Here is a 5,039-nt window from a genome sequence, read left to right as displayed (position 1 = left end):
GGGGGGGGGGGCTGTTATAAAGAGAGGGACGGAGGAATGAGAGAGAGAGAGAGAGAGAGAGAGAGGGAGGAGGGGAGAGCACTACAGAACTAGGGTTGTCAATCAATCTTTCAATCAATCCATGAATTACGCAAACAAACAAGCAGGAAAGCACTATAGAGAGAGCACTATAGAGAGAGGACTATAGAGAGAGCACTATAGAGAGAGCACTATAGAGAGAGGACTATAGAGAGAGCACTATAGAGAGAGCACTATAGAGAGAGGACTATAGAGAGAGGACTATAGAGAGAGCACTATAGAGAGAGGACTATAGAGAGAGCACTATAGAGAGAGGACTATAGAGATAGGACTATTGAGAGAGGACTATAGAGAAAGGACTATAGAGAGAGCACTATAGAGAAAGGACTATAGAGAGAGCACTATAGAGAGATGACTATAGAGAGAGCACTATAGAGAAAGGACTATAGAGAGAGCACTATAGAGAGAGGACTATAGAGAGAGCACTATAGAGAGAGGACTATAGAGAGCACTATAGAGCTACACAGCAGGGTTGGGGTTTATCTAGTGATAAAAAAAAAGAATCTAGGAATTGTTCAATTCAGGAAGAGAACATTACCCGTAGACATGGAGGAACCAGTGTAGTCTAGTGGTAGTACAGGATGGTCTGGTGGCTTCCGAGTGCACAGTGCTGATGAGAGCATGGTCAGTCTAGTCAGTGGCTGTGGCTTGGTACTCACAGGACTGCTCTGACACCTGCTAACACACAACAGAACAGATCAGGCGTGATCGTGATCATAACTTGATCAAGACATACAGTGTCAGTGATGTGTAGTGTAGTGCATACCCATGAAAACGTGTGTATTGTGCGACTGTGTGTGTGTAATGGTAACAGCCCTAATCCAGTTAGACTCAGTTTACATGGTCAGTGGTACATTGATACGTTCCACTCTCCCTCCCTCTATCTTATCTGCTTCTTTCCATCCTTTGATGATGCTGTGTGTGTTTGTGTGTGTGTGGGTGTGTGTGAGATTCTGCCAGTGTGGCCGATCAGAAAGGGTCAAGTGTGTGTAAAGGGATCAGTTGTTTCCAGTGAAACCCAGAGCAGTACGGTTGAGAGGGACACAAGTCTTATTGACCAGAACAAGGTCAATGGAAGCACAGTCACACCATACAGACATATCCTTTTCTGTTCACATGGACGTACGCTAGTCCAGGTTCCACTGACAAAAGCAAAATACCATCCGATTTTTAGATACAGTAGGTTAGCAAATCTACAACAATTCAAGAATCCTGAAAGCTATCAAGCATCCAAATACAACATGATACTACATTAGGCAAATAGGTTTGTATAGAACACAGTATAAACATAGTGAAGAAAAGGGGTGTGTGTGTATGGATGTGTGTGGATGTGTGTGGGTGTGGGTGTGTGTGAGGCTATTCCTGGAGAGTGGCACGTGTTTCAGTTGATGTGGGTTTCCTCCTAGCTGCCTGGGAGATGACTTGGCCTGTAGGATGTGTGAGTTGGGTGTGTTCGTGGGTGAGTGTAGGATGTGTGAGCTGGGTATGTTCGTGGGTGAGTGTAGGATGTGTGAGTTGGGTGTGTTCGTGGGTGAGTGTAGGATGTGTGAGTTGGGTGTGTTCGTGGGTCTGTGTAGGATGTGTGAGTTGGGTGTGTTCGTGGGTGTGTGTAGGATGTGTGAGTTGGGTGTGTTCGTGGGTGAGTGTAGGATGTGTGAGTTGGGTGTGTTCGTGGGTCTGTGTAGGATGTGTGAGTTGGGTGTGTTCGTGGGTGTGTGTAGGATGTGTGAGTTGGGTATGTTCGTGGGTGTGTGTAGGATGTGTGAGTTGGGTATGTTCGTGGGTGAGTGTAGGATGTGTGAGTTGGGTGTGTTCGTGGGTCTGTGTAGGATGTGTGAGTTGGGTATGTTCGTGGGTGTGTGTAGGATGTGTGAGTTGGGTGTGTTCGTGGGTGTGTGTAGGATGTGTTTGTGGGTGTGTTTGTGGGTGTGTGTAGGATGTGTGAGTTGGGTGTGTTCGTGGGTGTGTGTAGGATGTGTGAGTTGGGTGTGTTCGTGGGTGTGTGTAGGATGTGTGAGTTGGGTATGTTCGTAGGTGAGTGTAGGATGTGTGAGTTGGGTATGTTCGTGGGTCTGTGTAGGATGTGTGAGTTGGGTGTGTTCGTGGGTGTGTGTAGGATGTGTGAGTTGGGTGTGTTCGTGGGTGAGTGTAGGATGTGTGAGTTGGGTATGTTCGTGGGTGTGTGTAGGATGTGTGAGTTGGGTGTGTTCGTGGGTGTGTGTAGGTTGTGTGAGTTGGGTGTGTTTGTGGGTGTGTGTAGGATGTGTGAGTTGGGTGTGTTCGTGGGTGTGTGTAGGATGTGTGAGTTGGGTGTGTTCGTGGGTGAGTGTAGGATGTGTGAGTTGGGTGTGTTTGTGGGTGTGTGTAGGATGTGTGAGTTGGGTGTGTTCGTGGGTGTGTGTAGGATGTGTGAGTTGGGTGTGTTCGTGGGTGTGTGTAGGATGTGTGAGTTGGGTTTGTTCGTGGGTGAGTGCTGGGAGGCCCCAGCTTCTTTATTTCTGTGGTCTCCTCTTTTCATCCATAGTTGAGAGACACAGGATGCCTTTCCACTACATTTAATTCACACCAGAGATGAACAACATCCATAGCCAACCCTTAGCCAATAGCAATCTCACTCTCTGGTCCTCTTTCAGCACCAACTTTTCACCAATTACCATGCAATTCCATCAGAGCATCAGCCAATCAGATACTAGTTCTCAGCTCCAACGTGTCCAGATCTGGAGAGTCTGATCTGAGGAACCGTCCAACCAGAGAGAGGAAAGCCAGGGGCTCCGATTAGCCATTTCCTGGTCTATGGAGACATGGAGGTCATGGAACATCAAAGGTCCCTGCCATCCCGTTTCCCACAACCTTCCCAATCCCAGAATATTCCCATTGTTTAAGATACAGTACCCAGCTCCCCCATCTCTCTCTCTCTCTCTCTCTCTCTCTCTCTCTCTCTCTCTCTCTCTCTCTCTCTCTCTCTCTCTCTCTCTCTCTCTCTCTCTCTCTCTCTCTCTCTCTCTCTCTCTCTCTCTCTCTCTCTCTCTCTCTCTCTCTCTCTCTCTCTCTCTCTCTCTCTCTCTCTCTCTCTGTGTGTGTGTCTGCATTTTGGACAGGAAAGAGGTTGCCAAGCCTCTCTCCTGTGAACGATCTGAGAGACAAGGCAAGAAGGGCCTTCTATGCCATTAAAAGGAACATTTGACATACTAATTAGGATCTGGCTAAAAATACTTGAATCAGTTATAGAACCCATTGCCCTTTATGGTTGTGAGGTCTGGGGTCCGCTCACCAACCAAGAATTCACAAAATGGGACAAACACCAAATTGAGACTCTGCATACAAAATTCTGCAAGAATATCCTCAGTGTACAACGTAAAACACCAAATAATGCATGCAGAGCAGTATTAGGCCAATACCCGCTAATGATCAAAATCCAGAAAAGAGCCGTTAAATTCTATAACCACTTAAAAGGAAGCAATTCCCAAACCTTCCATAACAAAGCCATCACCCACAGAGAGATGAACTTGGAGAAGAGTACCCTAAGCAAGCTGGTCCTGGGTGCTCGGTTCATAAACACAAACAGACCCCACAGAGCCCCAGGACAGCAACACAATTAGACCCAACCAAATCATGACAAAACAAAAAGAGAATTACTTGACACATTGGAAATTAACAACAAAACAGAGCAAACTAGAATGCTATTTGGCCCTAAACAGAGAGTACACAGTGGCAGAATACCTGACCAATGTGACTGACCCAAACTTAAGGAAATCTTTGACTATGTACAGAATCAGTGAGCATAGCCTTGCTATTGAGAAAGGCCGCTGTAGGCAGACCTGGCTCTCAAGAGAAGACAGGCTATGTGCACACTGCCCACAAAATGAGGTGGAAACTGAGCTGCACTTCCTAACCTCCTGCCAAATGTATGACCATATTAGAGACACATATTTCCCTCAGATTACACAGATCCACAAAGAATTCGAAAACAAACCCAATTTTGATAAACTCCCTTATCTACTGGGTAAAATACCACAGTGTGCCATCACAGCAACAAGATTTGTGACCTGTTGCCACAAGAAAAGGGAAACCAGTGAAGAACAAACACCATTGTAAATACAACCCATATTTAACTATTTGCACATTGTTATAACACTGTATATATATATATATATAATATGACATTTGAAATGTCTTTATTCTTTTGGAACTTCTGAGTGTAATGTTTACTGTTAATATTTATTGTTTATTTCACTTTTGTTTACTATCTACTTCACTTGCTTTGGCAATGTTAACATACGTTTCCCATGCCAATAAAGCCCTTAAATTCAATTTAAATTGAATAGAGAGAGAACAAGGGATGGAAAGAGAGAGAGAGAGGGAAAGAGAGAGAGAGAGAGAGAGAGAGAGAGAGAGAGAGAGAGAGAGAGAGAGAGAGAGAGAGAGAGAGAGAGAGAGAGAGAGAGAGAGAGAGAGAGAGAGAGAGAGAGAGAGAGAGAGAGAGAGAGAGAGAGAGAGAGAGAGAGAGAGATGTAAGGACGGAAGGTCTGTGTAATCTCTCCCTGGCTTCAGTAGGATCACTGGCTCCATACTCAGACCTATAGCATTACACTGCCCCATAGAAACGTTACAGCACGCATACACTTCCCTACCAATCCTAATGGTTTTTGTTTGTTTTTTTAAACAGGGAAGAGCGCGAACACGGTCCCCCACTACCAGAAATTATGCAATCAAGATTTCCACATTTAGGAAATTCACAGGTAAGTATGATCCTCCTACTGTAGTGAGTGTCATCCATAGAGGGTGTGTTGGTGTGAAACGTGTTGAAAAGAATGAACGGCGTAAAGCCCCGCCTTCAGGGACCTTTCAGAAGGTGAGCTCTCACTCTCTAATGTCAGAGACATTCTACCTTCCTTGAACTTTCGGCAGACTTAATTCTAACCTGAATAGCCGACTGACTGGCCATACATTTCCAGCTAATT

General features: G+C 45.4%; 1 pseudogene; it reads right to left on the bottom strand.

The window, feature by feature from the left end:
- Positions 1 to 4,741: 4,741 nt before the first annotated feature.
- LOC121537180 lies at positions 4,742 to 4,825 on the bottom strand (annotated as a pseudogene).
- Positions 4,826 to 5,039: the final 214 nt, after the last annotated feature.

This window comes from Coregonus clupeaformis, chromosome 23 (assembly GCF_020615455.1).
Source record: "Coregonus clupeaformis isolate EN_2021a chromosome 23, ASM2061545v1, whole genome shotgun sequence".
Classification (NCBI taxonomy): Eukaryota; Metazoa; Chordata; class Actinopteri; order Salmoniformes; family Salmonidae; genus Coregonus; species Coregonus clupeaformis.
This window is presented reverse-complemented; position numbering and strand designations above follow the sequence as displayed.